The 10,811-nt window shown below is 42.0% G+C and overlaps 1 protein-coding gene across 3 annotated transcripts in view; it reads right to left on the minus strand.

Annotated features, from left to right (window-relative positions):
- The window catches only part of eya2 (EYA transcriptional coactivator and phosphatase 2), a 59,039-nt gene extending 51,874 nt beyond the window's left edge, over nucleotides 1-7,165 (minus strand). Inside the window, exon 1 of one of the 3 annotated variants that reach the window (XM_077530486.1) lies at nucleotides 7,083-7,165. The gene's annotated coding sequence lies outside the window, so the exon portion shown is untranslated. Of the gene's footprint in view, nucleotides 1-4,550; nucleotides 4,654-7,082 lie in introns of those variants that run through there. The other 2 variants (XM_077530485.1, XM_077530487.1) reach the window with 2 other exon arrangements.
- Nucleotides 7,166-10,811: the final 3,646 nt, after the last annotated feature.

Consider the following 10,811-nt stretch of genomic DNA (forward strand, 5'->3'; position numbering starts at 1 on the left):
ATATTCAAATACCACCATGGGCGCGACGTTATCTGAAGGTGCTTTTCTATTGGCTGCTGCTAGATGATGTCACTTTCCGCGCGACACATTTTCAATCGGCCTTATTCTGGTTAACATCAAAATTAATCGACTTAATATCACATTTACCGTAAAAAGTCCCAAAGGGCTCATTCATTACATTAAATACCAAAGATGAAAATGAAGGATATTTTGCTATAATTATAGTTAGGTTTGTAAACATAAAATGTAGTTTCAGTTAGTTTTTCGTTTTTATTTTATTTCATTAACGAATTGAATTTGAATTTTAGTTGTATTTTTTCGTGAGTTTTAGTTACTAAAACAACCTTGGTTCACACTAAATTTAGTTTAAACAACAGTTTTGAAAAATTAACACCTACCCTGGACACAATTTAACTCTGAAAATGTTAAAATTACACTTAAGGAGTTAGAATAAATTCTAAAAATTAGAACCCTGAAATTTTTAACACTTTTTTTTTTTTTTTTTTTAATTGTGTAGCCTTCCCGATTACAATTTTGTGACTACCTGAAGTAAGGGAAGAATTTCAAGTCATGTGGATCTACTGTACTCAGCACAATAATACATTTTGTGTTCTTATCGGTCTAAACATCCATTTTCTGTTGCGCTTCTTCCTGTTCAGTGTCAAGGTCGCAGGGTTGTGTTCATCCTATTCCCATCCTACGATCACAGAGTAACAGCAGACTTCAGTGTTTCCAATGTCCCACTCTGGATGGCAACCCAACGAAAGCGCACTGAAAAAGGCCGTAGACGAGAAACAATCGAGCAGTAGCAAAGCGGTTTATGAAGGAGAGGTGGTCTGGAATGAAGAAGGAAGAAAAGCAGGAACGGCGAGCAGACGCGAGAGCCAAATCACGACCGCCCAGCACCGGCCGTCTACGCCGTCTCAGACAGGAAAGGGGAGGTGGGGGAAAAAGGGCAGTGGAAGACGAGGGGAGGCGGCCATTGCAGAAAAAAAAAAAGGAGGGTGGGGGGTGCAGAGAGCAGAAATAGTTTTCGGGGTAAGACATCTGGCTTTGATTAGGAGGGAGCGGTGCGGAACAAGCCGGCCTTTGCCGCTTGTTTTGACTGGACCTTTCAGGGGGAAGCTGATGTTGTTTGTTTTTTAATAAGTGGCTCGTTAATTGATGAACATGCGCTGTGGACACGTCGGAAAAGATTGGGAGCGTCTGTCCATGTACAAGAAGGGGCAGTTTTTGCAGTACTGGAGAAACTCAAATCAACATGAAGCTGCTTTTTTTGTTGTTGTTTATTTTCCATTTTAAACATGTACTTGACTTTAACATACCAATCCATCCTTTTGACATGTGGTCATTAGCACAGACGGGCATGTCGTCCTTTTAAAAAAGAAGAAGAAGAAAGAAAAAAAAGAAACCACTAAAACTGAAAGGTGGAAATTTGATTGAGAATAAGCAATTCAATGACGCCTTTATTTATTTATTTATTTATTTATTCATTCATTCATATATTTTCAAAGAGTATCCGGCAATATCGGTATCGGCGATACTGGTCCTGTAGTTACTGGATACAATACCAAAATTTGCAGTATTGCACGCCACTACTGACGGAGGCATGTTTTGCTAATGAACGGCAAATGATGAGAAACTTTTTTTTTTTTAAAACAATGGCGGATTAAGCACCGACTGAAGTGGTTTTTCATACGTCAGTGTAATCGTCACTAACAAGGTCAAGTACCGACGGACCCCTCAGTCCGTCAATGTCGGGCGGCCATTTTGTTGACGAATGACGAACTACAGTGTTGACGAAGTGATGACGGAAACGTGGTTAAAATAAAATGACGGGCTGACGATTACAGTTTGTTTTCGGCTTGAAAAAATGTCAACGGCGGAAAACTGTCGATGATGAATGACGGGCCAGCAAAATTTTGTAAATTGCCCACCTCTAGTCATGTGATCTGGAAGGCCCTGGACTGGTCCCAAAATCAACCACAGGGTAGACTAAAATTCATCCATTCATCCATCCAGCTAATAATTGCAAGAGAAGTAGGCATAATATAGTATTGGGATCGCGGGTGACCTGGAGCCCGTGCCAGACCCCCAACCTGGACTGGTCGCCAGCCAATCGTATGACACATATAGACAATTTAGTCTGCAATGACTCCAACGTACGCGTTTTAGGAACGTGAACGGAAGCTGGAGTATAGAGAAAAACCCACGCAAGCCAGGAAGGTCCAAGTCGAGATTAAAACCAGAATCTCTCCACTGTGAGGCCGACACGCTTACCACTAGGCCACTGTGTTAACTTGTTGTGTCCTAACTACCTTCAGTAAAAATCGCTTTACAAGACAAGAAACACGGGTAACGGGTGGAACAGAAGGAAGAAAGCCTGGAAAACTAGACGACACATGATTAAATGAAAAGCAGAAGCCAATTGAAACAAACACTTTTAGCGCCTTTTTCATGGAGAGGCTTTTTTTCTTTGCTTTTCTTTTTCTGAAACTGCGGTGTTGGCCCGCTTTGAAAACGGCCTCGTTTCCAATCGCCAGACGGGGGAAGCGAAATACTTGAAGCGTCCATGGCAGCAAAAGTGGGACTGGGAACCACTTTGCTGTCACTTCTGCGCCGACATATTGAGTGTGAGAGGAACCTCATGGCACAGCTTCCTCCACCGCTTAATATGCATAAAAGCCATCAAGTGCGGCGACGTCGGCCAAGCCAAACTCGGCGTGTCGGCATCGTAGAAGATGAGAGGAACAGAAGCAGGCCCGGGAGCTCTTAGCTGTTCTCCAAGAAAACCCCTCCCCTTGCATTTCCAAAGTCAATTGCCCATCAAGAAAAAAAGAAAAAGAAAAAAAAAAACATGATCCCGCTGCCCTTGCCCTCTGATTTGAGCAGTAGAAGGGTGAGAACTCGAAGCATCTGCATTCTTGCAGAAGGAGAAGAACTGAGAAAGGGAGAGCGCCGCATGGAGAGGTGAAACCGGAGAGTCGGACTGCTGGTCGTCGGCGTGACGATGATTGGAAGCGACGAGTGCCTGGCTGCTAGTCGCCGATGCTGCTCGCAGGGCCGAATGTTTGGTTCGGAACAAGCCCGCCCACCCCCCACATCTCTCCCCACCGCGCCCAATGCCCCTCCCCACGTCGGCCGTCTGGCACGGTTGCGCAGAGTGCCACCCAAGAGGAGTGAGCGAGCGATCGGCGGATGATTGGAGCTGGCGTTTATTAACCTGTGGCGTCCAAGTGCATTTCATCACGTGGAGCCGATTGGATGGAGCAACTGACGAAAACAGAAGCAAAAGCAGTTTTTTTGTCCGAACGGATCGACTGCTAATGGATTTGATGCACACACTTTCTACTTCTAAACCAGCCAAACACTTTTTTTGTTGGGACTCACTGGCCGGCCACAAATTTAGGTGCACTTGCAGTACTGATCAGCATTTACAAATGAACATTAATATTCTATACTGCTGATTTGGGTTAAGTGATGTTTTCATGGACAGCATTTATTGGTTGGTTGTTTATCAGCATTTTTAGAAATTTAAAAAAAAAATTAAAAAAAAAGTTTGAACTGAGCGTCTTCTCTCCTTTTTGTCATGTTTAATAAATGTCAAATCGGTAAACCTGACAGTCTGACTGGTCAAATTCAGATAAAAGCATAAATTCCAAATCAAACTTATTGCATGTCTTTGCGATATGCATATGGCATAGGCCAATATCACGCTATCGATTTTTTTTTATACCCCCCCCCCCCCCCCCCCCACCAACCCCTGATGTATATCAAATTACATTTTTAAGCAGTTTTAAAACAAACGGTCTATCATGATGTACTGACAAACAAAACGACACTTGAAAAAAAAATGGCATTAAATTATTTGGGAGCGGAACCGCTATGGTCATATCAGTTTGTCAGATCATAAGCATCAAAAGCTGCGACGTGGTTCTTACAACGCAAGCTTGTCGTCATGTGTGTTGTGTGTGGAGGGGATGTTAGCGTGTGAGAGATTATCCACATGCAGGATGGGAGAGCAGCTGGGAGAAAGGACGTGCCTCTGCTTACCAAACACAAAGGAAGGAGGAAGGCGATGAGGAAAAGTATCCATATCACGACCGACGGCGCTCCCGCTTAAATATGGAGTCGTGTGATGGGAGTCAGCATCCTAACTGCATGATTTACAAGTTGAGCAAATCTATTCCAACACAACAAACTATCTAGCAAAACAAGGAACATCACACCACACCGTGAAAACTAAAAGGAATAAAAGGAAAATTATATCAATAATCGCAATAAAGTACAAAATGTAATAAATATACATGCTGTTACAATAGTCAAATATGCAATTCGAAAATGAAATTAAAGCTTTCATAAAATAAAGGCGAAATCTTTTGTAGTGCAAACCTTGTGTTTAGATACAGCATGTGCTAATGTGTCAATAGCTAAGTTTGAGCAGGCTCGCTTAAATACGGTGTGTAAACGAATTCACTTTTACTAAACAAATTAGCGTTTCAAATTACAACCGTTTAATATAACGCTTTTCAAATACAGAAATAATTTACCGTGTGCGCCCTTGACCAGCTGTAGAATGTTTTTACTGAAATTGTATTTCTTCTTGTCGATCGCGTTGCTCTCGCTCGTCTCTCCTCCCGCTCTCGTCTCTACTTCCGTACTGAACGGCGCGCGCGCGCCCTACGTAACATCCGTTCGGCGAAACAACATCCGGGTTAGGGGGCATTTCAATCAAGGAAATACATTCGCAAATTCAGTCTAATAACGTTTTGCAAATTTATGCGAACATTTACAACGTTCTTAAAACTGCATGCAGATTCGATGAAAAGGCTACTTCACATTTTATTTGTCAATGGGAAAAAAAAAAAGTATTACTAAACAGTTAAATTGGTTTAAAATCAAAACTTCTGAGCTACAAAACCTCCTCAAGTCCTCATCCTGCACATGAAAGTACGAAGCAAGAGATTTGTGTAACTCGAGTTAGCAGAGCCATGTTGGATTTTCATGACCGCCTTTCATCCTTCAAAGTGGTCCTAACGTCAGGGGTGACACAAGGTGGGGGCAGGGGGTCCGTCCCATCCAAGATAATGATCCAATCAGAGGTGGTGACTGCAGGTAAGACCCGTGGCTGTGTGTGTGTGCGTGTCATTATCTCATCAAGGCGTCACTCACACACACAGAAGCGGCGCCCCGAGGGGAGGCCTCGCCGGTGGGTACACAGGTGAACCCTTAAATCAGCTTGAATTGGGCTGCTGAGTAACAAGGAAAGGTGTGGGAACGTCAGGCCAGCCTGTGTGGAGGTGACTTTACGAGGCTACAAAAAGACTCCACACGCACTTTGTAGAAGCATTGCTTGACATCGTGGCTTGCTAACTGGTCATTATAGACAAATGTGCCAAAAAAAAAATAAAAAAAAAGGATTGATATGATTTTAGGGGAAGGCAAAGTGCAGTATTAGGGATTACAATTATGTTGTGTTATCTTGTGTGGTTCTCCGGATGTTTTTGCGTTTTATTTATTTATTCATTGTTTTTTAATTTATTATTAATAAGAAATTGAGCTAAGATACAAATAAACATTTTAGGACTAAACACAATTTCGATTCAAAATACTTTGGTTTTGGTAAATAAACAATTTATTTTAATAATTTTTTAATCAATTAAAAATATAATATAATATATATAAAAAAATATTTTATAAAATATAATAATAAAAATATATAAAATAATTTATTTTTAATTTGAATAATTTTTTAAGCAAAATTTATTTCTTGAGTATTGAAATAAATTGCTTTCAATTATTTCATTTAGAGACTCGCCTGTATTGGTGATATTGTTCACGCTAACATATTAAAGCAATAAAAACTAAATAAATAAAGCTAACTCAACAGACAACATGATCCGCAGTTTGGTACGTTATATAAAATATATAACTGTATTTCTCAGCCAAAGGTAACAAATGTGTTCTAATTAGCACCCTTACACTGCAAATGTATTAAAGGCTTTTAAAAGCGATTTATTGCCCCACTTTTCCTGTTAGCGGTCACCTTGCCTGTAATCTTCCCACTCATTTATTAGATCATTTGTCAAAGGCCCACAGGCGTTTCATCTCACTTTTTACTCGTCCTTTCACCTTCCAAGTGGCAGGTGCACTGTAACTGTATGTGAGAGAGGGAAAAACAAGAAGATTAACTCCTTCTGTGTCTTCCCCTTCCTTTTTAAAAGACAATTTACAGCTGAAGCGAGCCGCCGCCGTAAAGTCAGGCCCCAGTTCCCAGAAGGAACGCCGCTAAACATTTATGCAAGCGCCTGATTAAAAACATGTGTCTCCTCCGAAGGGCCCTCGGAGAGACATCAGTGGGCGACGAAAAACAAATGTGCTGCCGATGGATGGGTAATCGCCTGTGTGTCATTTTTTTTTTAAGTGATGTTCTCGAAGATAAACCAAACGAGGACTACGGGTGACACAATGTTGAAATGGTGACAGCTAGACACAAAAAATAAATAAAAAAAAAAAAGTGGTGAGAAAATATTGTTGTGATCAAATAAAGCAGTGCTACATTTTCGGAGTTGAAAGAAGGAAAGTGGCCTGAAAAACATTCTGATGGTTAGTGTTGCCACAGTTGCCTTGAAAAAATAATTACTTGATATAAAAGGTAACCTAGTTAGTAGTTCCTTTACTGGTTACTTGACTTTTAAAAGTAATGTGATTTTAAGAGTTAGATTACACGTTACATTATTAGTTTCAGCTGACGTCAGCAATTCCGCTTAACAAACATAAAAACGACTTTATTGGAAGTGCATTTTTAACAGTAATGTTTAAGGATTAAATATTTTATTTAACTACTAAACTTCAGCCTCAGTCTTATGCCTGCGTGTCTTGACTCCTTCGTCAGCCTGGGACTGACGTTACAGCATCTGTTGCTAACGTTAGCAGCTATTTGCTAGCATCTAGCTAGCTAAACGAGTGCCCGTCTTTTCAAAGGCAGTTTTAATAGGTTAAAATTGACTCTGCAACTTTGATGCTAGCAGCCTGACACACTTGGATTTCCTACTGATTAATTTTTAACAAATCAGTCTTACTAGTGAGTCGTGACGGTTCCACTCCTCCACCCGGAGCCCGATTGCGTTGCCGCGCTTGCGCTACTTCCGCAAACAACATGACGTCACCCAATAAGATGAGAGGATTCTGTTTCGTCATATTAAATGAATGTGCTGTCAGCTCATTGGTCACAGACAAGGAAGTACTTGGAACTTTAATTCTTTTTATTAATTTATTATTATTATTAATATTATGATTATTATTCGACAGAAGGAACTTTAATTCCATTGACATTTTACAGACTATTTCTGACTCTCGCGATATACGGGACAAAGTGCGTCCCTTGACAACTCAATACGGAACGCTTACCTTTTCTTTTCCCCATGTTTTGCGGTTCAGAAGTTATGGGATGGCAAAAAAAAAATGAGAGTAGTGAAGTACATCGCGAGTGTTTTATTATTGCTGAGGACGTGTTGGGTGAGTCAGCGGCTGGCATGGACAACCACAACGTTCGTCCCTGCCTCTTCCAGGCCTCAGCTGCTGTTTCTTCTTCTTCTTCTGCTGCTGCTGTGTGCGCTTAATCGTCACCACGTGCCCCGCTGAGTACACAAGGCAGCCCACAGGTATGTCCCCGTCACCCGGGGCCACACCAGTCAATGCCAACGTGCTGTCAGAACCTCTCGGGCGTCCAATCACGCTAACGAGATGTGACCGAGTCTGCCGCTGCCAGCGAACAAACATTTGTTCCGTGCATGTACCATCTACTCATGTATGGAGACTTTTCCTTGTGTACCTCCATTTATCTGTCAGTTGGCTTTCAGGCTTGCGGCTGTGGCGTCTGGTTCACCACAGTGGAAAAGAGCATCGCAAACTGGCTGATGGTCGAGGGGGAAAAAAAACAAAACAAAACAAAACAAAAATATTGTATACCTGGACAACCAGTCTGAGTTCTTGTGTTTAAAAAAATAAAAAATAAAAATAAAAAAATAAAAAAGTTGTAATTTCCGGTTCGAGCCTGCAGCAAATAAAAACATTTTGCTGCATATATTTAGCAGTGCAACTGTTGAAAAGCTTGTGGGGAAAAATAAGAATTAAAGAAAAATGAAATCTGCAACTTTTAAGACTGTTAGTGCTAGAACTGATTAGTCTACTACTTAACGCATTCATTTTACTCAATATAAATGTTTAAAACACAAACTCTACTAATCACGAATCACATGTTTTTGTCATCTTGTCTTCCGATCAGCTAAATAATTGAAACCTTTCAACATAACGAGGTGTGGAGCAGTCAACAAGGTGTCTTTATACGTCCGCACAGGTCTGAGAATATGAAGAAAAAGAAAAGGTTATTGATCACATATGGAATAATAACAAATCTTTGTAAGTATGGATACGTTCCTCCAGAACCCATGGAATTAAATGTGGGGTTCCCCAAGGTTCGATTTTAGGCCCAATATGTTTGAATCCTTCTATGCCAATTGTTGTGATTTTAACTTGGAATTATGGTCTAGTCAGATCTTCAGAAATGTGAACATGACAGGTGATAACATGGTAAAGAATTGACCAAGTTGTGATTAATTTATTGCCGCCAAATATGGTAAACCACCCCCCTCATCTCTTTGACAAATACTATATCTTTTTCTTTGAACCCTACGTCAGTGTGCATGCCACGTGGAACAATGCTGCCCCTTTCAGGTCAGGCTTGGTACAAGAACAAATAACGGGCTTGGAGGTGAGGATTCACACTTCACCCAATTTGAACTCGTCACGAGTGGGGTCTGAGTCTATCACATATTAAAAGGAGAGATATTTAAATATTAGCGATATAGCTAAATAGGATGCGATATAGGATGCTAAAAACAATGAGCGACCGTCGCGTAAGCTGCTTTTTCCTCTGCTCCCGATCGTTTCCTCCCAGATCCAGCTCAAAGGATTCTAGGAACGGGCAAGTTTGGGTTTCCTCCACCATGGCTGGCTGGAGGGCTCGAGGGGTCCATCCCTGGCAACCCAGCGCCAACATAAACACAGAAATTCCGCCCCAATTAGAAACGCTAAATGCATTGGACTCGGTATACACTACAAGGGCCCCGGCGCGTGCAATTAACGCAGCCTGGGCTCCCCACCGGCTTCCTCGGATGGTTAAGATGGATACGGTTTCAGTTCAAGGCCAGTCAGTGCACGTCTGATTGGGCAGGTTGGACTCATCATGGAAATATAAACACAAGGGTGAGGGTGGATGCGGGGGTGAACTCTTGTGTTTTTGGAGTTTGAGGCTTTCTTTCGGCCAGTCCTGCGGAGTTTGAACCGGAGGACAGACATGTGAGGGTGAGGAACAACACGTTCGACAACACAAGAAGGCGGACGTGCAGTCTGAAAAGTAAAGTCACGTTCGAGCGCAGGGGATGTCAAACATGTTTTCATTACGGGCCACATTTGGTTGTTACGTCGGGTGACCAGATTTTGTAAATTAAAAATCGGGACACTACAATTTGACTGAAAGTAAAATACACAATAAACTCTCACCAGCAACTGGTTAACAAATCAATTTTCCACTATAACTTTCAATCTGTTGGTCGTGTTAAACGCAATTGGACCGGTAAAACCACTAACACAAAATCAGCTATTGTCGATCCACAAAAACGTATTTTCTTTGCATACACCAAAATAGAAACTATATGGTGAGCGTATTAGCATTAGTCCCTGAAGCTGGTCTGTTATGTGTATCACGGATGTGGCGGAATGACTACACAAAACTACGGGGAACAACTCGTGCGGTTAAAGGAGAAAAACAGAATTGAAGGCCTGGATAAAGGCCCATTGTCCTCTTTATACAGTGGCCATTGTGTATTGTTTGTTCCTCAGGTGGAGGCCCACTCAGCCCTCAGGCGCTTCACCGTCTCTCAGACAAGTTTGCTAACAGAGCTCCGACTCCATTGCCTCGAATGAAAATCCATACAAAACATTTAGCAGCGTGTGAGAAAGGGGGGCAAATTCAATAAGACGCTTAACGCGATTTATAAATGACAGGAAGAGCCAATCGAACACAGATGCAAAAAGAAAGATGATTTTGCGCCTAAAAGTATTCATTTGGCTCTGCTTTGCTGAGCGTGCATTCTGGTGGAAAATGTCGTCCGTGGGCCAAAGCAAAGCAGGCTACACAACGCGATTTTTTTTTCTTTTCCCACCCGCGCGGATTATCAGTCATGCCGTCAACAGACGTCTCCACCGAGGTATCTCCCCCCCAAACTAATGGTTTCTGTTGGACATCGATAGTAAACCAATCTGCAGGCCGCGAGGCGCAGGAAGCAGATCTCATTAGCGCTCATTGGACGGTCTTCGAAAGGAAACTTTCATCTTGAGACAGCGGGCCTGAAAGCCGGCCTAATGTCGCTCGACGTTTAATGGCCCGCTACCAGACGTCTAATAGACGAATGAGCCGCGAAAGAGTGAGCTCACCGCCCGGGATGTTGTTTCAACACGTACGCAATTGCACTACCGCGACTGTTTGAACCGCACGATGTCGGCCGCCATTTTCTTACTGTCAGATACATGAAGCACAATAAAATCTCATTTGGACATTTTTCTTGTGTAGCGGTGCCCGCAATGTAGTAGTCTAAACAATGTAATGATCCACAAATGTGGTGCAAGTACAACAACAACAAAATATGTGAACTATAATTGACTGGCTGTCGTGCGTTATATATTAGTGTAGGGAGACCGGGACTAGTTGTATCACGGGTGAGTTGTCACGTTGCAATTTTCTTCTCCAC

Source organism: Festucalex cinctus, chromosome 8, assembly GCF_051991245.1.
Source record: "Festucalex cinctus isolate MCC-2025b chromosome 8, RoL_Fcin_1.0, whole genome shotgun sequence".
NCBI lineage: Eukaryota > Metazoa > Chordata > Actinopteri > Syngnathiformes > Syngnathidae > Festucalex > Festucalex cinctus.